This window comes from Nannobrachium achirus, assembly GCF_963921795.1.
Source record: "Nannobrachium achirus genome assembly, chromosome: 1".
In the NCBI taxonomy this organism is placed as follows: domain Eukaryota; kingdom Metazoa; phylum Chordata; class Actinopteri; order Myctophiformes; family Myctophidae; genus Nannobrachium; species Nannobrachium achirus.
Window position 1 is genome coordinate 31883482 of NC_137810.1, and position 26732 is coordinate 31910213.

At 40.9% G+C, this 26732-nt stretch overlaps 1 pseudogene across 1 annotated transcript; it reads left to right on the top strand.

Moving 5' to 3' along the window:
• LOC308287101 (protein brambleberry-like) lies at positions 1 to 26703 on the top strand (annotated as a pseudogene). The gene is made up of 12 exons: positions 1 to 93; positions 22764 to 22892; positions 23031 to 23225; positions 23318 to 23540; positions 23855 to 23972; positions 24080 to 24260; positions 24459 to 24665; positions 24763 to 24922; positions 25037 to 25095; positions 25184 to 25311; positions 25414 to 25514; positions 26652 to 26703. The product of its transcript is annotated as a protein brambleberry-like (transcript).
• The last annotated feature ends 29 nt before the right edge of the window (positions 26704 to 26732 follow it).

A 26732-nucleotide genomic window follows, 5' to 3' on the forward strand; every position in this document is an offset into this window, starting at 1 on the left:
ATGACCGTGGACCTGGGGATATGGCTATGGAGAACCAGGCGGGCTGCCGCTCCGCTCCTGTCCGACTTTGGGGCCTCGGCCTGGGGCCGCAGAGTGGCTGGGGGCCCCCGGACCCCCCGGACCCCCAGGGACCCCCTGGCGGCACCGCCAAAGAGCTAAAAAAATGGCAAAACTCTGGCTAGGAGCGGCCGGGAGAGCCGGGGCCGGTACCCACACGTCCGCCTCGGCGCCCCTTAGCCGGCCGCGTGTAGAGCGCCGCCTATTGGCAGAACCCCGCCACTGCAGCACACATAAAATGGCATAACTCGGGCTAGGAGCAGCCGGGAGAGCCGGGGGTGGTACCCACGCGTTGGCCTCTGCGCCCCAGAGCATGCCGCTCGTAGAGCGCCACCTAGTGGTCGACCCCCGCCACTGCAGCCAGCTAAAAAGGTCGTAACTCGGCCCCCGTGTGACCGGGAGGAACGGGGCTGGCACCCAGGGGGTCCCCGGGGGCAGGGCCACCGCCAGGGCCCCCGGGGACCCCCGGAGTTCCGGGGACCCCCTGGAAAAAAATATGGAAAAATAGCCAAAAGTAGCCGATCTACAAGCCAATGCTCCACTCCACGCGGCGTGGCCCGGCCGGGTAGGGGTCCGCTTCTCAGGGGGGGTTCTCTGGGGGTCCCTGGCAGCCCATGGAGCGCCGGTGCCCCGCCACGCCGTTCGCGGGCCCCAGGAGAAAATGTAAAAAATTCTAAACGTGGGAAAATGAGTCTAAGTGTAGCGGTTGAACACGCTCCGAGCTCCAGGCTTTCTCCGACCGCAGCTCCACTGCCGTGCGGATTCGAACCAGGCGCCTACGCGTCCGGCTCGCCGCCCCGGACCCGGCCGGGGGCTCCACGCACTCTGGCCGGCTGCCGGCGCACAACTAGGCCGCCGCTCCTCCAGGGGGGCCTTCCAGTGGTCCCTAGCCGACAACCGAGCACCGGGGCCCGGCCAGGCATTCCAGGGACCCCCCGGGGGAACCAGGCTGGTCCCGAGTACCCACTTTAGCTGTATTGATGAATAGCTATTAAAATGATTTTATTTAATCAATATATATTGAATAGGCACACGAGGAGCACTTTGTAGACAAGAGCTGTTTCCAGCTTCATTTATTTTTCTTAAAACAACGAATAAAAAGGTTATTTAAAATAATTCTAACATGGTATAATTATAGATGTGGATTAAACGTCTAAATGAGGTCTAAAAATATACTGTAAACGGTAAATGGATCATATTGATCCATAACGGGCCGTTGAAAATAGTGAAAATCAAGATTGTTGGCAGGGTTCGAACTGGCAATCTCTGGCTTACAAGTCCCAAGCACAGTCCACTGAGCCATCAATGCAGACATGTTAGTATTGTCTTTCTGTCCCTATTAGAAGGTGACGTTGCCCACCTGTGCTCATGTTGAGGAAACTAAATGTATTGATAGGCGCAGCATAAGCCTATCGATTACAATTATTTTGTTTAATCAATGAGACTCACACCACCTGTGTTAATTTTAGGGTAGTACGCATTGTTGAGGAAACTAATTGTATTGATAGGCGCATAAGCCTATATCATTCTATCAGTTTTTTTTTTGTTTTTTTTTATTATTATTATTATTATTATTATTCCCAAAGATCTTTCTTCATATTCACATACAAAAAAAGAAAGTAGAGTTCAAAATTAAAATATAAGGAAAGTTAAAAAAGTTAAAGTACCTTTTGTTTAATGAATGCATAGCCGGACCACCTGATATACCTCTGCGGACCACTAGTGGTCCACGTACCACCGGTTGAAAACAAATGACTTATATAATGGTCTAAACATAGACGTTGAAAAGCGGTATAATAGACGTGTACATCTAGACGGATACCTTATATTGACGAATGACTGTATTTTAAAGCAATATTTGGAGATCATTCTGCAACGTGCAGTTATTTTTTTAATTATATATTTATTGAAATATGGATTAAGTGTAATCGTCTAAATTTGGTCTAGATATAGACGTTGATACGCGGTATTGATTTAGACGTCTAAATCACGGCTAAGTCTAAACTATACTTTAAATTGACCAGCGCATGTTATTATTATTATAGTCCAATACTAGGAGATCAGTTATGCAGCTTACTGTAGTTTTTTTGATAAATAGTTATTGAATTGTGGGGAAAAAAGGCAAAGTCTAATTTCGGTCTAAATATAGACATAAACTAGACGGTTGAAATTGCGTCTAGAAAAAAACTAGACGTCTAATATCCGTCTATTGCTCAGTGGGTAGTATGAGTCACCAGAAACATATTGGGTGTTTTTAATGTATCTATCATGGTGCCGAGGAGCTCTACCACACATGGGTGTGTATGTGGAGGAGCCCTTTAGGAGGAAGGCCCTGATGATGATATTGACTGAAGCAAATTAAATCCGTCCAGAGTGTTCATAAAAGCCTGATTAGACGATAAAATGACCAGAAGTTAAATATCCCTTTAAGTAAACGTATCAATACGCCCAGTACTCTGATACAAGTAAAAGTCTGGAATTCAAAATGTAAATGAGTAGATCAGAGCTCACAACACATCGCATCATGGTTTGCTGTGTGGCTATTTTCAAATAGCCAAAGTTTAAATAGGGCTGGAGTGGTTAATGTATGTTTTGTAATAATAATCAACATTTACAAAACAACTAGTAACTAACGTTTTAAAATAATTGTTGTGGAATAAAAGTACAATATTTGCCTCTGAGATGTAGAGGAGTATAAAATATTTAAAATTGGACATAGTTTTAATAGTAAAGTAAAAGTACCTCAAAATTGTACTCAAATACAGCTACTTAAATAACTGTAATAGTTACTTTCCACCACTGAATACGGTCTGTGAGTAGGCTACTTACATGTAAATTAATGTACTTTGTGATTTTCCACCACTGGTTACAGTGTGTGACCAGACCTGTCTAATGTTGTGATGGATTCTTGCAAGGTGAGCACTCAACAGCACCTGTTAGTAATTATTGACCGGCAGTCATTCAAAGATAAGAAGTTTCAGTTTCAGGGAACATTCAGGAATAGGCCTAGTTTCTGACCAGCTGGTCAAACTTGTAAGTTGACTTTAGGCCACATTCTTTCCTGTGTGTTGCTTTTACTGTCATGTTGGCCCCCTGGACCTCACCTGGGAGTTAGCAGCTAGCAGAGGTTCAAAACGGGGTAATAGGCCCCTTCATTTACATTTATATCGACCACAATTAGTAAAAGGTTTCCTGCTCTGCTCTCAGAGTGGAGCATGACATAGAAGATGAGTAAAATAGGTAAATTAATTATGTATTTATGTTTGAAGCTTGTGAATTGTGCTGTTGATTGAGGGTAAAGTTATTCAATATTATACCGCCCTCTAGTGGTATCATGAACAATATTATCTTCAGATTGTAGCCTAATCCTTTATCTGTGTGCTTTTAATGGTAACAGGGAAGCAGGGAAGTGGGCACCATACACCAATACTTTTACACTTCTAATACTTCAACTCTTTTAATACATTTAACAAAATGTTTGCACCTTTTACACTATCAATACGTAATACTATTAAAATTCATAGGGAGCCCAAACTGTTTCTTGAGGAACAGAACACTACTTTCTAGTCAGGACAGCTAGTTCAATTATATTCATAATGTCATAGTAGGACCCAATGTTTAATTTCATTTCAAACAAAAGTAATTTGTTAGATATTGATATTGAATTTAAGATTAATACATTTGTGGTAGGCTACAGACACAATGTTTTTCTATGTACTATATCAAGTGTTTTATGTGCTCGTAATTTCAAAACTGTTTAATTTGTAATTTTTAAGAAAAGTAACTGTTGAGGCTGATGTTGATAAACATATTGTAATTTCAAAGAAAAATTGCCTACTTGTTGAGTTTGAAATTGATTTTGTGTCAACATTAACACAGATATTCTGTGGTACAGTACCATGTACCATTTGATTAAATATACTTTTACATGCATGATATCATGTGTTTGTCATTTCTACACCGTACCGTTGTGCAGGCATAAAGTGAAAGCATGTGTTCAGGGATGCATGAGGAAAACAATATGAGGAGGTGAAGGTTGCAGTGTTGATTACATGTACTCTAGTTTTAGTTGACTAATTCTCTAAATAAGATTTTAGTCGGCTAAATCGGTCACCAGCGCTTTCGCCTATGATTTTTTCGCCTACATGGATTTGGTCTTTTCGCGTGGCACTTTCGCCGTGGAGGAGAGTGTTTTCACCTAACCTGTCTGGCCGTTTCGCCGCCGTTGAAGAGCCATTTCGCCTACGCTACGCTCAATTCTGCTGTCAGACTGTCCATGTTTGCATATTGTCCCTTTGTCATTTAAATATTATAGTGACTGTGACAGTGGTGTGACATGTCTGTCCTTAGGTCAAACACCCTTAAATTGCTTTGGTCCGACCACTAAAACCTAACCTTAACCCTAACCCTAACCTCAGTAAGCGTGACGCGGGTGATTATCTAACATACCGACACGGGTGATTATCTAACCATTTAATTATTTGGACGCACCTGATTCCAATAGCTCTAATCTGTATTAATGTGACTATGGTGCATAGGATAGCCATGTGTAATGGTCACCGTTTGACAGTGTTGGGAAAGTTCACTTTCAAAATGAATTAGTTCAAGTTCAAGTTTAAAACCTCTAAAACGAACTAGTTAATTTCATAGTTCATAATTCTACATTTTGAACTAAAGTTCATGGTTCCTCAAAATGAACTTAGTTCTTTTTCGTTCTTTTTTTAACCATAATATCTTTATACTTTTGGCTATTCAAATGTATTTTTTTAGACGTTGCTGCAAGCTATTATTTGTCAAAATCATTGACACAGCCCATATAGAACCACACACAGCAATTATTTCATCCAACTTAACATTGAGGTGCCCACAATATTTAGGTGCCCAGTGCCCAGTCTTCCTCACCCTTATTGTGAAGGCAGACGTTTCTAACCGTCCGCGTTGGTTAAAATAGCTGATCTACAAGCTCACGTTGTCTCGTCACGTGGATGAGATGCGTTGTGAGCTTGCAGATCAGCTATTTTGGCACGCAACACACGTCACACAACAAAGTAGTCAGGCTTTACTTGGGTGGGAGACAACGTAACGAGGAGGAGACTCAGCACCGCTCAGGCGCTCACATAAAGTATGTACTGTATGTATGTAGGTGTCTCCCTACAGCCAATGACCGACCAGCATTCCTGGTGATGATGTCAACAGAGTTTGGTATATAAGAGCGCTCTCAATAAAGTCTTAACGGGCGAAGATATTAGGGACACAAGGCCAGCAGTGCACACCTTGTGGCGTGCTCTGCTTGCGCACAAGTAGGCCATGTGTGACCTGCGTATGTGTGAGGCACAAGTTGGCACCTCGACAAAGCTACCACACTCTGCTTGCGCAGAAGTAGGCCATGTGTGTGGCCTGCTTAAGCATGAGGTGTAAGTTGGCACCTCGACAGAGGTTATTAGTGTGGTTGCCTGACAGGGCAACACATTATAGTTCTAGGGAAACTTTACAGACTTATAGGGTAACGTTTATGGACTGTTTATAAACGACTTATAGGTTAACGTTTATGGACTGTTTATAAACGTTTATTGACTCCTAGGCTATAGTGAATCAAGTGGGAATCAGTAGGGAATCAATTGGAGTGGGAATCAGTAGGGAATAAAGGAAGTGGGAATCAATAGGGAATCAATTGGTCGAGCTTCATGCATGACAGTTAGCTTACTGTCGAATATAGTCAGCAACCACACTTCTAGATCTTTCTAGTTATTATTAAAAATATGTATCCACAACTTTCCAACATCCCATCGTGCAATGCACAGAAGGCAAGCGGCATTTCCTCGATGTGAGCTTGTATGTCTGCTGTTAACCGGATGTGGCCCGCAAATAATTCTATACAGTGAATTCTGGCGGAAACAGGTGGATAATATAATATGTGAACGGTCACAGCTTGACCACATCTCTGTCGGTCTGTCTATAACGCCTGACACTGTGGTCACCCTGACACATCACTGTGACGTCACTGTGATGTCAGGGGAACCACTCTTAACAGAATTGGTTTGCTGCTCTGACCTCACCCTCATGCTTGATGTCCCTTCTATGCCCATATAATTTATGCCCATATGTAGTGCACAATGTGATTGAACATGCCCATATATGATAATTCCCAGATCACACTTGCAAATTAATTACATCCTTGTCCGTTTTATGCCCATATATGGAGAACCCTGTCCCATCAATATTAAGGGCATATCTGGGAATGCCCATATATGAGCATGTTCTGACATGCCCATATATGGGCATTACCAGATCACACTTGCAAATTAATCGAGGGGTCGAGGTCGCATGTCACCCTGAGGCGTCTTACTAGTATATCTGCTATTTTTCAATAGCTAAAGTAGGCCTATAAAATAATTCCAGACCCCTCCACCTTGTGCCCTATTAACTCACTATTGTGACGCCCCTGTGTCTGTCTGCCTGCCTGCCTGCCTACCGGGTTAGGTGGTTAGGCTAGGCCAGGGGTCTTCAACAGGGGGCCCGCAGGGATACTGCAGGGGGTCCATGTGTGTGTGTGTGTGTGTGTGTGTGTGTGTGTGTGTGTGTGTGTGTGTGTGTGTGTGTGTGTGTGTGTGTGTGTGTGTGTGTGTGTGTCATTGTTGTCAATATATACTGTAGTATTGACATTGTTCTCTTAATAAGGTATGTTTATAAATGGCAGTGGTACGCCACTTGTAGCCTACAGTACATGCATATTTAAAATAAAATCATGAATATATTAATCTATTATTTTAATAGCATAGTATTGAATTGTATACATAAATATAGCCTACAATATGTTGTATGTCTTCCAGGTAGGGGGTCCCTGCTCTATCTCCCCATCAGTTTGGGGGTCCCTGGCCTGAAAACGTTGAAGATCCCTGGGCTAGCCTACAGCTTTTATTTTGAAGTTGTAGACCATGTGATTGGTCTTGACATTCATGATGAGGTTTTTTTCCTGGACTAGATAATTGAATAATGGGCCTATTTTTATTTTGTCGGTTCCAAATCACAAAATGCCAAAATATGAATCACACAATCAGAAAAATTGACCATTTTCCTGATTTTTGTTTCAGGGTTACAAACGGACAATATTTGGATTTTTGTATTGGGAGGAAAAAATGAAAAATGAATCATGTACAATCAGAAAAATGGACAAACATTTGAGTATTTTCCTGATTGTGTTTCAGTGTTAGAAAATTGGAAAAAGAAGCAATATTAGTGTTTTGCTCTAATACAAAAAAATCAAAAAAATAGATATTTGATTTTTCATTCCTTCCCAAAAAATGAAATTATACTAAGATCCCAGGCCAGAAAAAAGTTCTAGGGATCTTAGTATAATTTTATTTTATACTAACAGTTAGAAAATTGAAAAATTTACCCAATATTAGTTTTTTGCTCTAAAACAAAAATCAAAACAATAGATATTTGATTTTCCATTCTTTCCCAAAGAATCGGATTATACTTAGATCCCCAGACCGCCTAGGCTCTAAAGAACGGCTTAAGAGGGGTGTTTTAAGATTTTCATTTATCCAGCCTCCTCCATGCAATTTTGTAGCCTACAATGAAACCCAAAATTCAAAAATAGCAAAAATAAACTTTGACAAAAATAGAACTCAGGAACAAAAGGCAAAACTCAAGATAAAGGAAAAATAATAAACACAGCCCATGGAAAGGGCCTTGCAGCTCTCTCGCTGTGTGGCGTGCGTGCATGCGTGTGCGTGCAATATCTTTAAGCAGAGTGCATATGTCTATAGGGCACAGGCGGCTAGACCGAGCCTCCAATATGGCCTCCAATATGGGGTCACGTGCACAAGAAAATATGATCACTCAAAAATTTCAGAAATACTCAGATTACATTTACTCAGATTGATTTCACCCCAAGCCTCCAAAATATGAAGAAAAAGAAAATCAATAAAATCAAGGCACTCAGCCTACATAGAACTTTTTTTTCTTTTTTTTTAAAACAAACATGGTTAACAGATCCTGTGGCTGTCTAGTGTAGTGCTCAGGGCATGTGCCTTTCATGCAGAAGGACGCTGGATCGAATCCCGCTTGGGGTTGATATAAGCTTAAAATCATGACATTTGGTAGACTTTACAGTTTGGATCCTTGAACAATGTCTGATATGGAGCCTTCCCAATAATAATAATATCCGCCATTACTAAATAATGTAGTTTGCATCATAACTCCTGAACCAAGCATTATAATACAAACTGTGATGTCTACACCTATGTTGTGATGACCAAGGATTGCAATGATATCATGTACCAGCTCAGTGGCCTATTGGTTTCAGTGTCTGCCCTGAGACTGGGAGATCCGGGTTCAAACCCGGGTCGTGTCATACCAAAGACTATCCACAAGTTTCCGCGGGAGTTTACTGGAGACTATCAGGACCAAACTTCCGGGTTTAACAGCAGACATACAAGCTCACGTCACGTCGCAGATGCAACCCGTTGTGAGCTTGTAAATCGGCGGCAGAACCTCGGTGCAGACGTTTGCGCAATGCACTATGGGGCATAGGAAACTCGTGGATACAAAATGGGACCCAGTGCCTCCTGCTTGGCACTCAGCATCAAGGGTTGGATTGGGGCTAAGTCCCTGCGACATACTAGTGTCATGTCCAGGGGGTGTACTTGTACATCAAGCTGCCTCATGCTACATAAACAGGAGATAGGCTCCTGCCCTGTGAGACTCATGGCTCGGCCGAGTCATATGGTCTTCATGGCTTGGCAAGGCTTACTATGTACAGTATCAAACTGGGTGAATAGTATCACAGTATTTTATGTCTGTTGCATATAGTATTTTGCATACATGTTGTGTAAAGGTCAATTTGTGCTTTTACCTATAACTCCCCCGATTAGTGTAAAACTTTGTATGCACACTTCCCAGAGGCCAAGGAAAAACCTGTGCCCTGCATTTTTCACATCTGCCACCAGAAGGCCGAAAACACATTCTTCGATATTACTACTTCAGATTTTATCAGAAAATCACACAAATCAGTACACACAGTATCTCTACAGTGATGTAATCATGACGGATTTGTCCGATATCATATTCTATCTAATTGGCCACGTCGGGTTGAGTTGATGTTAACATCCTTGATGCCCATGGCATGTGCGTATGTCAAACTCTTTAATGTTGACACGTCTGATCTAACTCCAGATCACGTTCATGTTTAAAATGAGCCCTTCTACCACTTTTTCGAGTCACGTGTTCAAATACTGGATTCTGATTGGCTAAATTCCGGAGGTTATCAGAGGACAACTGCCGCAAAGTTGTGTGTCCGAGATCAATGCGCCTCAGTGTACATACGGGGACTTCAGGAGGTCCTTTCCCCCAACCAACAAATGACGGTGGCAACGGTCCTATGTTTACTAACGTGCATGCTATAGTCGCCGATTTATTTGGATCCAATGCAATCCGCCAACTTTAAAGCCCCTTTTCTCTGAACCTATGCCTTTCTGGAAGCGAACAGCCTCTATTTACGGCCGGAACGGTACTTCTAACTGACGTTAGCTTAGCTGTAAGCTAGACGCATGGATTAGTATGGAGTTGGCGCCATCTGTTGGTGAGTAGAAGATGTTGTTTGTGGAACTATCTGCTGTCTCGCGGAAGTTTTATAGGCAATAATGATTGTAACTTAAGATCCTTGCAAGTTACAACTATGTGTTTTCTTTCATGTATACGGGAAAAAGTGGTAGAAAAGCTATTTACCACTCGGGGTCGGACATTATGCTCTCATAATGTCCTGAGTGATGGTGTTATCGGACTCGGCTGCGCCTCGTCCGATAACACCATCACTGCGGACATTATGAGAGCATAATGTCCTCTCACTCGGGGTAAATTGCTTACTTCTCTACCGGCCATTTTTTTCTGTTATGAGTAAAAGAACAACAAACATGGTTAACAGATCCTGTGGCTGCCTAGTGTAGTGGTCAGGGAAATTGCCTTTCATGCAGAAGGTCGTTGGATCGAATCCCGCCTGGGTTTTATATAAGCATAAACCATGACATTTGGTAGACTTTACAGTTTGGTTCCTTGAACAATGTCTGATATGGAGCCTTCCTAAAAATGTCCCCCAACCCCCCTTGATGCGTATTTTAATATCCGCCATTACTAAATAATGTATTTTGCATCATAAATCCTGAAACAAGCATTATAATACAAACTGTCATGTCTACACCTATGTTGTGATTTCCAAGGATTGCAATGATAACATGTACCAGCTCAGTGGCCTAGTGGTTTGAGTGTCTGCCCTGAGACTGGGAGATCCAGGTTCAAACCCGGGCCGCGTCATACTAAAGATTCTAAAAAATGGGACCCAGTGTCTCCCTGCTTGAAACTCAGCATCAAGGGTTGGATTGGGAGTAACTCCCTGCGACATACTAGCGTCATGTCCAGGGGGTGTACTTGTACATCAAGCTGCCTTACGCTACAGAAACAGGAGATAGGCTCCTGCCCTATGAGATTCATGGCCCGGCCGATTCATATGGTCTTCATAGCTCAGCAAGGCTTACTATGTACATCATCAAACTGTCCAGGTGCATAGTATCACAGTTTTTTATGTCTGTTGCATATAGGCCTACAGTCTTTTGCATATATGTTGTGTAGAGGCCAATTTGTGCTTTTACCTATAACCACCGATTAGTGTAAAACTTTGTATGCACACTTCCCAGAGGCCAAGGAAAAACCTGTGCCCTGCATTTTTCACATCTGCCATTTATAGCGCCACCAGAAGGCCGACTTACAGTATGTAAAACACATTCTTCGATATTACTCCTTCAGATTTTATCCGAAAATCACACAAATCAGTACACAGTATCTCTACAGTGATGTAATCATGACGGATTTGTCAGATATCATATTCTATCTAATTGGCTAACATTGAATTCCAAGGTTTGCAGGATTGCTCCTTTTTGAACAAAATGTCTCAAACGCAGCCTGCTATGTGTGAGATTTTGCACACACATTCCCACTAGGCCAAGGAACAGATGCCACCCGTCTCACATTGGCCTGTTATAGCGCCACCAGCGGGTCAATTTTTGCAAAACACATTTTTGGAACAAAATGCTTCAAATCCCGCATGCAGCGTCCGATTGCCGTGAAATGCCCAAGAACACGTGGTACCCTTTTCACTTTGGCCTATTATAGTCACCACTAGGCCAAAAAAAACAAACAAAAAACACCTGACCTGCCGGAGACCTGTTCGGAAGAACACTGCTTCCAGTTTTTCTTTGATTTGTTCTTTGCTTTCCCTTGATGCTTTTTTGCTTTCCTGCTTTTTCTGCCTTGGCCACTTTATCGCTGCTTGCAGCTATATTTTAGATTGTAATTAGAGAAAAGAAAAAGTGAGTGTTAAAATGTTTTCATTTGCTTCGTTCTATTGTTTTATCGCGTTTACAGTGCTAAAATGTGGGGCATGCGTACGCATGGGGGCATGCGTACAAGTGGCTAAATATGTCTTTTTAGACACAATAAGCCAGCAGTTTCTTTATTGCTATTTACAGTAACACTTCTAGCCCACATAAGTCACATCCAACCATGAAAGGTTGTGTTGTATCTTGGGAATGGGCTTATTCTGTGTAAAATTACATATTTAGCCACTTGTATGCATGCCCCCAACCACTGAAATAAGAATCTCTAAAACAATAGAAAGAAGTAAATTAAATCATTTTAACACTCATCTTTTATATTCTGTAATCACAATCTAAAATATGAACCCTTGTTGTAAAAAACTAAAGTTGTCCTTTAATCAACTCAATCACGTAGTTGTTGAAGCCCATTATGTAATTTTATGTCAACAAATAGAAAAGAAAAGAAAAGAAAAGAAATTCAAGACGATGGTGAATTATATAGTTAATGCTATGAACGGCCCTATAAACTTTTTCAGCTCAACAGAACTTTGTATGGTGCATATTCTAAACAACACGAATACCAAAAGAACATTACCAAAGACTTTATTAGACTACATCAATGTGAATGAATAAAGCAAACTGCAAGGTATGAATGTAATATTAGCACAATCTCTGTAAAGCGCCAAAGGTACTATATGCACCTTTTACCATTTATTTACCATTTACACACAAACACACACAAACACACACACACACACACACACACACACACACACACACACACACACACACACACACACACACACACACACACACAATAAGCTCAATTTTCCCTCAGGGATTAAAAGTATATCTCATCTCAGCTTGGTTGTCAAAACAGACAATAGGCCATATTATTAGTGGCTAGATAACTGGCACGGCAGCATTTAAAGGAACGCAGGAATTTTTTAGGGTGTAGCCTACAACCTGCAAGGCTCATAGCAAGTGCTTTTCCCAATACGATAATACCACAGAGTTATATAAAAACTAAAAGGCGGGTGCCGCCGGTTGGGGGTTCTAATTTTGTTCCATGGTGTTCCATGGAGTCAAGCAACAGAATAAAACACTGTAAGAGAACATTCATTCCAAATCAATTCCCTCTTTGTCAAGTCCCACCCCATGTCGTTCTGTTACTAGGTGGGACAACAAAGCCAGGGAAGAATATTTTTCTAATGGAAGTGAAATCAATTGTATCATGTTTGTTTATGGGTTGATTGTTGACCGTGCGTGCATTCCTTAATTCCCATGGCTTTACATGCATTGCGTGCATCGCAAACTGAAATGAGAGAGAGACAGAGACAGAGAGTGGGGGAGCGGGCGAGCGAGTGAGAGAGAGAGAGAGGGGGGGGATGAGCGCAAGGGGAGAGAGTCCTATACAAATCATTGAGAGAGGGAATGGGTGATGGGTGTTTCTAAGTAATGAGCGCGAGGGGTGAGGGGGGGTTGAGAGGGGGGGGGGGGGTGAGCAAAGGGGAGGGAGTCCTATAATAGAGGTGTTTCTAATTTTTTTGGAATAGGGGTCCGTCGGAATAGCGGTGTTTCGGAATAGGGGACCGTCCCCAATCAACTCAATCACGTAGGTGTTGACGTCCGTTATGTAATTTTATGTTAACAAATAGAAAAGAAAAGAAAAGAAAAGAAATTCAAGACGATGGTGAATTATATAGTTAATTAATGCTATGAACGGCACTATAAACTTTTTCAGCTCAACAGAACTTTGTATGGTGAATATTCTAAACAACACGAATATCAAAAGAACATTATCAAAGACTTTATTAGACTACATCAATGTGAATGAATAAAGCAAACTGCAAGGTATGAATGTAATATTAGCACAATCTCTGTAAAGCGCCAAAGGCGCTATATGCACCTTTTACCATTTATTTACCATTTACACACATGTATAGTACACACATTGCAGGCTGTGTTCATAATTTGAGGTGTTTATGGCTTTGGCCACTTTATCGCTGCTTGCAGCTATATTTAGTGGCCAAGGCCACGAAGTGGCAAATGGCCACTCATTGATATTGGACTTCATCATCATTACTATTATTCTTCCGCCACTTTTTCTCTAGCGGCTAGACCGTGTAGTCGCTTTTTACGAAACTCGGCAGTATGGCAGAGGACTATGCCAAACGGCTAAAACGCGAAGCTCGCAACAATCGGCCAAAGGGTGGCGCTGTAGGAAGCCTTCGAAAAATGCCAACTTTGAACAGATAAAGCTCATGCTCTGTTTAGGATCCAGCCATGAAACCTGTATACACTTATGCGTCTCCTCATGCCGAACAACTTTTACGCTCTGACTTTTGACCTCTGACCTTTACTTCTCCCACAATTTTGAATTATATGAAAAACAGTCAAAATCTATCTCCTCCTGGGATTTTCGCGTAACGTGCACGAAACGTTTTTTACATGAACTTTGGACCAATACGGTCATCGCACCGCGGCCGGATTTCTTTTAAAGCGAAACATTATTTTTTAATAATTCACTGTATAATGCAGTTTCATGCAAATTATTCTTCTGCCTCTAAATCATACATGCAAAGTGACACGTTCATGGCATTTGGCAAATATGTAAGAGGGTTAGTCCAAATATCACTGAAAGCAATCTTACTCCAATTGGCCAAAGGGGGGCGCTATACGAAGCGTTTGAAAACTCAAACTTTAAAGGGGCATAAGTCATGCCTCGTTTCGTTTGAAGACATGCAACTTGCTTACACGCGTGCCTTGACTCAAGCGGAAGACATCTGTGTCTTTGTTAAGTAAGCTCCGCCCTTCGATTTTCCGCCATTTTGAGCAGTTCGTAAAGCGCTTAAACCCGCTTTTATTCCGGATTTTTCGCGGCACGTGCACGGAACTTTTTTTACATGAACTTTGGACCAATATCTAAAGATCTGTCAGATCGGATTTTTTTAAAATTGAAACATGCTTTTTTAATAATTCAATCAATATTGCAGTTTTATGCAAATTATTCTTCTGCCTCTAAAACATACGTGCAAAGTCACATTTTCATGATGAAATACTGTAGAGGGTAAGTCCAAATATCACTGAAACCAAAAAGAATCATATTTGAACTGGGGACCCCCCACCCTGACGTGAGTAGGGGGTTCCCATGATCTGGGCCTTAGGCTAGATGCAGAATAGAGCTGGGACGTTCGCGAACGAATCGAATCTTTTGAACGGCTCTTTGAAGTGAACGTTGGGATCCGGTTCGCGCAGTAGAGAGCCGTTCATTTGGGGGGGAGACCCCCTCCCCCAAATTCAACATCTCCTTGCTACTCCACTGAGTACTGACTGAGTACAGTGAGTGAGTGAGAGAGAGAGAACAAGTGGAGGAGCGAGTTCATTGTTGCCTGCTTGTTTTTTTTAGGTGTTTTATGAATAACAAAAGTCAAGGTAGCTTAATTTACACACACATTTTATGAAAAGGGTAAATACTAAATTGTGATCCCAACTGTCAGCAGAGGAATGTGGTGCCACCTTGTGGATTCATGTTTAAACAAATTCTTCTTAAAAATATATAAATATACAAGGAGCCAAATGAGCCAGTCTTTTGAACGGCTCTTTTTAGTGAGCCAGATCGATGGTACTGTCTCACTTCAAAGAGCCATAAATCCCACCTCTAATGCAGAATAGACCCAAATTTAGAGTGTCACGGGGCAGCCCGTGCCCTATACACACACATACAATGATTTAGGACAATGGACACACCTATGTAACCCAGGGTTGAGATTGAATATATTTTTAGTTTGTTTTTCAAATAGAATATTTTCTTATTTTTCACATGCAATGTTTTCTCCCGGTCCACAAGTCACAACCACCCACACAGCTGCCCAGCAATTGGCAATCAAACCACACCCAGTATAAAGCCAGTCTTTCTGCAGTAACTTGCTCAGTGTGGTGCACAACACTGGAGGTGTTACAGGCAGCAGGTATGTACTCTTTTTTTATTTCAACAACTATTCCAATTTCTGACAGTTTAATTCATTCATTATTTATACTTACCCATGCAATAATTTGGCTTTTAGATACCATACCATACCTACCTGATCCACTCGCTACACTGGCTGTGTGAATGAGGAACATTGTGACTTGGTGAGTGACCATGTGCTCTGTAATGTAATGTTTGTTTGGGGGCATTTAAATGTAAAAAATATTTATTTTTGAATGTAATGCTTGTATGTAAGCTGCTAAATTGATTATTGAATTGATGTATTTTGAGTTTAAAGACGGATTGTAGATCAGCAGATTAGCAGAATATTTTTTTAAGCTGGTAGATCGGCAGATTAACTGAATTTGTTATTTTGTATTCATTTTATTTTATATTCATTTTGCCTTTTTCTCTGTATCCAGTCCAGGTTTTTTGGCTAGGAATTGAATAATGGCAAGCCAGCCCTGTACAATCCCTGTATGATCCCAGTCCTGTTTCACCTATGGTCATGGGTAGGAAACTCAGCAGCAGCAACTCATACACAAACATTCCCCCCAGTTCTCTCAATCCCAATCTCCACTTTGCCCTATGAACATTGAACACTCTGACTGACTTGAGTACCAAGAACTTTGACCGGACTGATATTTGGGAATCAAATGTGAATATCAACTGTATGCATTCATGCTTTATTTTCCTTTTCCTTTTTCAATATAATCTCTCACAATACAGTTTGGTCTCTTGAGTTTTATTTAATGTTGTTCCAACCAACACCTTCTTCTACAACAACAGGTATAGCATATGCTTTGTAGAGGGAAAGTATAAATTGCTAGTGGACCAAACTACAAGCCAATGCATTTTAATGTTTATGCCTGCCAGTTTATTGAATGATTGAGGTGGTGGTTATAATGGGTGTGGCCACTTATCCTGGGACTCTCCTGGACTGCTGTGGGCTGTTCCTCGAGTAATAGGAACATGCCAAGTGCTGAGAAGGGGTTTTAAGGGTTTCAGAATAATTAGTTTATTTAAATTGTTAATGAGTTTCCACCCAAATTATATTTGTTTAATAGTAACGCATCTTTTTTGTGACATGTATGTGTTTAGCTGTAAAATTGAAAAACCAATAAAAACAATTTAATAATAATGCATCTTTAGTGAATAGGTTAATTTTAGGCAATGGGTTATTTTGGAAGTATTTAAGTATTGTTGCTAATTGGGGCTGTGTCCTGTGGTACAGTCCACTTCTATTTAAAGGAGGCCACAGGGACAGACAAGGTAGTTAGTTGGACCTGCACTGAAGTGAGTTATGGAAGAAAAAAGGTATTTGGCTGCAGACCCCATCTCAAAATATTTTGTTCCAGGGATCCCAAAAGTAAATAGGCCTATTTGCGTTAAAATGTTCACTCTAGATGCCGAATAGATACACGAAGCTCAGATCCGTTGACAAATGAAAACTTCAACTTTTTTCAATAAAAACAATTTAAGTTTAGTTTAATTTAAGTCTGATTCTGCTAGCCACTTACAGAAAATAATGCTGCTATAATATTTTGCAATTGCAAATCTTTGTGTAAAAGTGAAATTCATACTATTGCATGACTATCTTTATCATGTTTCACAAGCATCTGGGTCTACAATGCCAGTGGTGTAAAAGTAACTGAGTACATTTACTCAAATACTATCCTTAGTATAATTTTGAGGTATTTTATACTTCACTTGTATACTCTTACTTCTAGGCTACTCCAGTAAATGCTCATGCGTTGCATTGCATTGTGAGCTTGTAGATCTGCTATTTTCAAGTTGATGCCAATACCTTTGTACTTTTATTCAGTATTTATCTCTATATATTCATGTTATTCCTGGCACCGCCCCCGTTATCCTGTTCATATCCTGAAAGAGGCGGAGGCTGAAAAAGCTGTCCTGAAAAACATCATTTGGTTTCCTGTTGTCCTTGCATTAAAGTGTCAGTAGTTGGCGTTCTAGGCTCTGGGCTCTGAATGTACCTGGGTTGCCATGTCTGCTTATAAGCAATTTGTGTCTTTAAAAATACTATAGTTGCTTATTGGGCATTCTAATATTTTTAAACCAGTGTGTGAAGTTGGCTGATGGCCTAGGCTCTAAAGAACGGCTTAAGAGGGGTGTTTTAAGATTTTCATTTATCCAGCCTCCTCCATGCAATTTTGTAGCCTACAATGAAACCCAAAATTCAAAAATAGCAAAAATAAACTTTGACAAAAATAGAACTCGGGAACAAAAGGCAAAACTCAAGATAAAGGAAAAATAATAAACACTGCCCATGGAAAGGGCCTTGCAGCTCTCTCGCTGTGTGGCGTGCGTGCATGCGTGTGCGTGCAATATCTTTAAGCAGAGTGCATATGTCTATAGGGCACAGGCGGCTAGACCGAGCCTCCAATATGGTCTCCAATATGGGGTCACGTGCACAAGAAAATATGATCACTCGAAAATTTCAGAAATACTCAGATTACATTTACTCAGATTGATTTCACCCCAAGCCTCCAAAATATGAAGAAAAAGAAAATCAATAAAATCAAGGCACTCAGCCTACATAGAACTTTTTTTTTACTTTTTTTTAAAACAAACATGGTTAACAGATCCTGTGGCTGTCCAGTGTAGTGGTCAGGGCATGTGCCTTTCATGCAGAAGGACGTTGGATCGAATCCCGCTTGGGGTTGATATGAGCTTAAAATCATGACATTTGGTAGACTTTACAGTTTGGATCCTTGAACAATGTCTGATATGGAGCCTTCCCAATAATAATAATATCCGCCATTACTAAATAATGTAGTTTGCATCATAAACCCTGAACCAAGCATTATAATACAAACTGTGATGTCTACACCTATGTTGTGATGACCAAGGATTGCAATGATATCATGTACCAGCTCAGTGGCCTAGTGGTTTCAGTGTCTGCCCTGAGACTGGGAAATCCGGGTTCAAACCCGGGTCGTGTCATACCAAAGACTATACAAAATGGGACCCAGTGCCTCCTGCTTGGCACTCATCATCAAGGGTTGGATTGGGGGTAAGTCCCTGCGACATACTAGTGTCATGTCCAGGGGGTGTACTTGTACATCAAGCTGCCTCATGCTACATAAACAGGAGATAGGCTCCTACCCTGTGAGACTCATGGCTCGGCCGAGTCATATGGTCTTCATGGCTTGGCAAGGCTTACTATGTACAGTATCAAACTGGGTGAATAGTATCACAGTATTTTATGTCTGTTGCATATAGTATTTTGCATACATGTTGTGTAAAGGTCAATTTGTGCTTTTACCTATAACTCCCCTGATTAGTGTAAAACTTTGTATGCACACTTCCCAGAGGCCAAGGAAAAACCTGTGCCCTGCATTTTTCACATCTGCCACCAGAAGGCCGAAAACACATTCTTCAATATTACTCCTTCAGATTTTATCAGAAAATCACACAAATCAGTACACACAGTATCTCTACAGTGATGTAATCATGACGGATTTGTCCGATATCATATTCTATCTAATTGGCTAACATTGAATTCCAAGGTTTGCAGGATTGCTCCTTTTTGAACAAAATGTCTCAAATCATGAACGTAGCCTGCTATGCGTGTGATATTTTGCACACACATTCCCACTAGGCCAAGGAACAGATGCCACCCTTCTCACATTGGCCTGTTATAGCGCCACCAGCGGGTCAACTTTAGCAAAACACATTTTTGGAACAAAATGCCTCAAATCCCGCATGCAGCGCACGATTGCCGTGAAAGGCCTAAGAACGCATGGCACCCTTTTCACTTTGGCCTATTATAGAGTCACCACTAGGCCAAAAAAAACCTACCTGACCTGCCGGAGTCCTGTTCGGAAGAACACTGCTTCTAGTTTTTATTTGATGTCTTCTTTGCTTTCCCTTGATGCCTTTTTGCTTTCCTGCTTTTTATGCCTTGGCCACTTTATCGCTGCTTGCAGCTATATTTATTATTATTATTATTATTATTATTTTTTTTTTGAATAGCCAAAAGTATCAAAAAATTATGGTTAAAAAAGAACGAAAAATAACTAAGTTAGTTCATTTTGGGGAACCATGAACTTTAGTTCAAAATATAGAATTATGAACTCGTTCATTTTAGAAGTTCTGAACTTGAACTTGAACTAGTTCGTTTTGAAAGTGAACTTTCCCAACACTGTACATACATATTCCATGCTATGTAATGTGCTCATGGACTTTAAATCATATTTAAATTTTCAAACATTTAAGTGATATCTAAAAAGTAATCTAAACATTTAATTAACCCTTTAACAGAACATGAAATATACTGTATGCATTTTCTTAACACAACTCTTTTTACAAAACCTATTTATTCAGCAGTTCTATTTATTACAGACAACTATTTATTGTAGGCAAACATTTTTAACTTTGTCAACTGTGTTAGCTTGACATGAACTCTGTTTTAGAATAAGGCTAAGGGCGTGAATTAAGCACTGGGCTACACAAGTATCACCAATTTGTTCTTATTGCTTTGATAATACAATAATAAATGTGTCTATGTGTGTATGCGTGTCTGTAGCCTGGCCTGCAATACCGCTGGGTGACTGTTGAGCAGCCTTACATGCATGCACTGCTCAGTTCACACTGGTGTAATTTTTCTTTTACACTTTAGATATTTATGAAATATTTACAAAATTCAAGTCAAATCAAAGTACCCAAGTTATGTTTGTAATCAATAAGTTTCAATGCAACCGCAAACAAGTCAACTGATTTCAACCCACAACTGTTCAATGAATGAACACCAAATAAATGTTTTTTGCCACAGGCATGTCAAGTTCCCACAGATTTTAGTTCCAAAGAACTAAATGTTTTAATGCTCAATATCTTTATTTTCCAACTTTTTCATTTGTTTGGCTTCTTTGTTGAAGAGTTGGTCATCAGGTTGTAAACCTTCAAAACAGAAAGGTTAACCTTGCCATTTTCAACAACGTAAGCATGTCTTTAAATCACTAAAGTCTTCAAACTATGTTTTCAAATAATTCAAGTAGTAGACCTAAATGTCTTCAAATTAAGTTTTTAAACGGTAAGTATTTATACACTGTAATTAAATGTTTAATATTAAATTAAACATTTTTACTTTAGACATTAATATAGGCTACTGTGTTAATGATTATATGTAGTAGTTAGTGTAGGCCTATATTTACAGTTCTGATCATCACTTGCTGCTTACATCACCAATTCATGATTGACAGAAGAAAAGAAGAAAAAAAAGATGTGTGTAGTGTAGAGTTCAGGTTAATGGGCTTGATATTTATTTAATAAATGCATAGTGATATAATGTGTTGAGACACCCGCTGAACTGGATACTTGGCTGAACTGGCGCTGCATGTTTAGCACAGGACATGCAGCAGGTGGTGCTGTTTTGTATACACAGCATCCAGTTGTTCCAGCAGTCGATCTGACATGTCATGTCAACTTGTACCCAATCTGAGTTCCCAGAGGTAATTTTATCCGCCACTATAGAGGGTGGACTTGTTCCCCATGTCCACACTGAAACACACATGAGATGATTTAGCCCATTACCAGTGGCAAATTATAACGTCTCGTAGCGTGGTAGGTAAGGCAATACGTCATAGACTTTCTTTGGCTCGTGATCTGGTCTCTTTTTTTTTTCCTTCATTTTTTAATCATTCTGTGTTTTATGAGTGCATGTCTTGACTGTTGCATACAAGTAAGATTCCACAAACAATCGGATGATGTGTAATGGTATTTATTGATATAACGTTAGAAGCATGAAGACGACATTGTCTCCGCCCCTTCCAGGAAAACATCTGCTGACGTGCGCGTCCCAAGCCCCCAGAACCCAGGGCTAGATTTGAAGCAACCCCGATGGTGGCCAAAGTTGGAACTGCAGCCTAAACGTGCATTTTGGCCCCACCCCCTCCACTCCAGACTGAGCGGAGAGCAGCGTGACGTCATTTCCAGGTGCATTCTGGGGGCTTGGCCCCACTAGGTAGTGGCCAATTTCCCCCAGAATGCACCTGGATTAGCTACATGCTAGCACGTAGCCGTTGCTTCAAAACGCCACTGAGCACTTGCATTGAAATGATAGTGGGGGCGGGGCTCGTCCGCTCTCTATTTTATATATACTCTATGGCGCGTCCCCGAGGACACTGAAATCCAGACAACTCAGAATGTATGAAAACATTTAGTTAGTTATTCATTCCAACCTGCTAACATAAGCTGCTAATGTTATCAGCTAACCTTGCTAACAGCTAGCACTAAACAACACTTGAGATTAAAGTTTTGACCAATTTGAAAATAAAACACAGAGTTTTTCTCACCTTTGCCTTGCAGTCTTCCACACCTCTCAGATTTCACAGGACTGAGAAAAAATAGATAATTCAAATGTTCCATGTCAGCCATGTAGCTCTTGGCTCCAGACTCCAGTCCAGCAAGCAGTTAGCTGGCAGCAGATTGATGTTGAGTCACAGTCAGAATAACTTCTTGTTGTAAGTGCTTCTTACTCCAATGAGTACATTTTATGACTAATCTCAAGGTACAGTAGGCTAAACATGTTTGCTCTAAACAAAAGATAAATCTCTCACTGTCTTTTCCCTCACAAACTACATCTGACTGTTGCATTTTCCCCCCATAAACCGTAGCTCCTCCTCCTGGTCAAAAGGGTACAAATATGTACCTTAAGTGGCCAACAATGATTTTGTACCTTTTAAAATTCAATAAAGGTCCACAGTTGTCACCATAAGGGCCATTTAAGTACCCTCTACCAATCACAGGGTACTTTTATGACAAATGGACCTTTTAGGGTACAGAACCGTACCCTTATTTCTCTGTGTGTAGGAGGGCAGAGAGAATGGCAAACTATCAAAATGTTCACATAAGATTTCACAATTTGTGTTGTCACTGTCACCATCACTGTGTTGTACCCCACCTTAGCATTGTTTGTACAGTAATGAAAGGTAGATTACCAATCCCAACCTGTGGCCCAGGGACTACTGGATGGCCATGAAGATATTGCAAGTGGGCACCCTGCACCCAAATAATTTGCAAAACACTAAGACTTTATTAATAACATTACTATTGAAACGAATAATGAATGTAAAAATATATATAATCTTAAAATGATTTATTTAAAACTTTGAGAAAATTTGATTTCATTGTTATATAGACAAAAAGGAACTTAAAGTATACTACGTCAGTTCCATTGATCCAAGCCGGAACACAATCAATGAATTGATCATTAAAATAAACATCTCTGAAAATACAGTGGTCAGATGGGTGGCCTTGAATGCTCTAGAGATTTCCAAGTGGGCCCTGATCCAGAAAGGGTTGGGAATAACTAGTCTAAAAGAAGTTCTGTTGTGTCCCAGGTGGTCAGTCAGTTGAAGTCAACCTGTGGAAGCCTGTCAGAAGAGCAGCTTGCCAAGCTAGGAGTGGTCCTTTTCAACTGCCAGGCAGAGGTGGAGGGTCGCAGCACCTACCTCTGTACAGAGGAAATGGTATACTAGGTTTCATTCATTTTGGTAGATTTAATATCACAAAATTCACTAACAAATTGTGTTTGTGAAGCCATGTAGCATTGCTGTGCCTTTAACTGAAACGATGATCTTTAATTTAACAATCCTTTGACGTTTCAGACTTTAAAACAGTGCACATCAGACATGGATGCAGACACATGGAATGCATACCACAATTACCACATAGTGAGCAACCGAGCATGCTCTGTGTGCTATGCCACCCGCCAGCTGCAATTCCGCCGTAGGGCAGAGCTGACGGTCAACACACTCATCTCCACAGCCACCAGCCAACTGGATGCAATGAAAGACTTGAAGGTAAGTTGCCATATTGACTTTTGTACATTTGTTTGGACGGCAAGCTGTAATGATGGTATTTTTGGCCTTTTGTCAATGTTGCCTTATAACAGGAGGGACAGCTGGAGTTGAGAGAAATGACTTCTGCCTCCTTAGACAAGCTACTGCTGGGCCACAGTGCTTTGCAGGCCCAGCAGGGGGAGCTGTGGAAAGGTCAGGAGCAGCTGGAGAGTTCCCTGAGCGCCAACGTGGAGCACCTCAGCCAAGAAAAGGCCCTCATCGCCTCTGGACAGGAACTGGTTGCACAGCTCATTCAGGGCATCACACAGAGGATGGGTGAGACAATGTGTGATGCATCTTTTATGGTTATTTAAAAATTGACCGGATTTGCTTTTAGATATATATTTTTTTATATTCATGTGGCTGAGCGAAGTCTGCTTAACTCTGCACCCTTAGCAGATGATCATTTTAAACTACCAAAACAGGTTCTCTTATTTAATAACAGTATATACTGCTTTTCTTAGTACCCAAAGACTCTTTACATGGGGGGGCAAGATAACTACGAATAAAACGTTTATTAGGTATTTACAGTACAGTAATGTATTTGTGCAAGCAATGTATATCACATGCTGTCTCATGGCGTCCTCTAGAGAATGTGAGTGAGCAGTTGAAGGATCAAGGGTCTGAGGTACATGACAGTCACAAAGCCATTATTGAAGAACTTTCTGATGTCCGAGAACGAGCACAGGACGTCAACCATAAAATCAAGTGTCTCTGAAATACAAACATTTCACAATTTCAAAAATTCTAGTCTGGATGATGAACACAGTCCATTTATCTCTAATATTGATGGTGTCTGTGTTTGCTGTAGACAGCAGCATGGTAGGTTTTCTGCAGTACCAGAACCGGACGGCTGCATACTACTCTGACCTAATGGCCAAGCTGGAGAGTATGAATGGCACACTTGGAGCCCTGTTCCACCATCTTGACAACATGTCATGCAGTACCGTCTAGAAGAGCGGCTTCACATGATCCAGGGCTACCTCGGCTGGGCAGGTGAGTCTCACTGTGACAATACAACTTCTCTGGACTAATGAGGCTGGGATACCTACTTGTTGATCATAACCAGTATCCTGCCTGACATGTCTCACAAGCACTGGCCACCTGCCTGCAAATGAACTCAACCTGCAATATGGCCAAATATGTATTTACAGCATGAGATGATACTTTTCTCTTGTGCCTCTGTGATTTCAGGTCTGAGCGTAGCTGCCATGTGGACACGTATTGTGCACGCATGTTATTTCTTACTGTGTGCAATTCTGCTGACATTCCTTGGCTGTTTCCTCTTCACCCGGGCCATGCTACTGCTCACTGTGCCCCTTAATGCAGTGGCTGAGGTCAACCAGCAGCCAGCACTGGATCTCAAAAGCCTCAGCCTGTTGCTTCTTACTCTTTCTCTGGGTATGGACTTATATTGGAGATGGCTATGATTATATGATGAGGCAGTTTTTGTTTTGGGTTATTTTAATTATCTTAAGTATATGACATGCTTGCACAGGTCATTGGTGTGTGAATCAGCTGCTTTGGGCATACACTAACATCAAGGTGAAGCCAGCCAGCCTGCCCCCATGCAAAACTGTGGAAGCAGAGAAACATGTGGAAGCAGAGAAACATGATGTGCCTTCCTACCATCCATGTCAATCCTCTACACCAGAGAGGTAAGACTACAGATAACTCACTAGGGTTGGAGCAAGCATACAGGACAAAGCCACTGCCTGTTGGTTTTATCTGATAGTCTGCATCTTATTCCATCTCTATCTCTTCATCTTCAGAGATGAACCGGATGGATCCCTGGCACCTGACGATCTGCTGGATCAAGACAGTATCAATGGTGTGCATCATTGTTTTAATTTGGGGTGGCTTCCTTAACTGCATCATTTTCAAATGGCTTTGCCTCATATTTTTCTTGTTGTGTATAGGTGACATTCTCAAAGCAACACTGACTTTCTCCAATGGCCACCCAATACCGGAAGCCAAGTTTGTGCCAATAATGGGCACACCCAATCGATCCACACCAAAGTTCATAGGCCGACATAGCCAGTCTTTGGTGGGTGTTTGTGTGTACAATACAGTACTATACAGTATATATAGTTTATACAGTTATGTTTTGTCACTAATTTACTTTTTCCCCCTTCTCTCTCTGTTTAAGGCTCTCATGGAAGATGTGTACCTGAGGAACCTGGGAAGTGTTTTTGATGCAGAGGGTGAATTCCGAAGCTCAAGCCCTAACCAGTCTTTAGCCAGCAATGAGTTAGTTCTTTTGTTGTATCATCTGCTCAGATCTCTGTACTCTTTATTAGAAATAAATAAAATATTATCCTCTAGTATGTTTTCTTGTGGCTTTTAGACAAACCTCAACCGCTTCTTCACGTTTTCATGCTGGTAGAAGTGGTGGGAACAGTAGGACAATGGCAAATGCAGACCAAAACCTTTGCTAAAGGTTAGTCTGAATCCTAAAGCTAAAACCCCAGTAGCCCATTTGCGCTTATGACGTAATGTTTGAGTACATGTATTATGAATTGTTTTTATCTTTGTTGAATTGTTAATGTCTTGGAATGTACAGTTTTTATTAAAAGTTTTTTTTTATTGCTTTCGGTATTTGAACATGTTTGACAGATAACAGTCAAAAGCCTTGTTCACACTTATTTATTATGAAACCAACAGTTTTCAGCCTGATTATACTTTGTTGTACGACAGAGCATAAATTAAGCATTATAATATTGTGGAGAAAAGTCACAGCAGTCTGGGATAGGTCTCACACATCCATCCAAATGGGACGAGATCTTCTGTAATATACGTGAATTACTATTTTAACATTATGGGTAAGTTCAAAAGAAGTTATTGCAGTAGCCGTCAGCTCATCTTTGCATCCTTCGGAAATTACTTTTAGCTTTTTACTTCAGCTTGCAAGTTTAGAACTAGTTTCAACTTAGAACATACTTTAGACTAGAGGACACGTTCATCTAGCTGTAATAGACATTGGTAAAATACCCAATAAACACAATGTTGGACCCACAATCAATGTTAGCATTAATACATATAGATTTCATCATGACCATAAGTCATCATGTGGACCAACGTTTATTATTTCCAAGCTACTATTGGAAAGCATGACCGCCGACTTATCAGTCTGCTGTTGAATTCAAGTGTTTTCTGACTTTTCTGTGTATATTATATTGACACAAGCGGTCCAATAACAAATCCCTTTCTGACCGATTTGATTTAAACGGTGAGAAGTCATACTGGTACATTGTACAGCATTCACAAGGCTCAGAGCCTCTGACGCTATCTACAGTACACTGTAAATAAGGTATTACGATGTTCTAGTATGTTGTATACTTGTTTTGAGGTTTGTGTGGAATTCCGTTTGTATTTTACGTATGGCAGAGCCATTAAAGCCAGTCTGTTCAGTGCCTTGTCTCCAATATGTTCTACCTGAAGTATACAAGTTAACCAACAACTGATTTT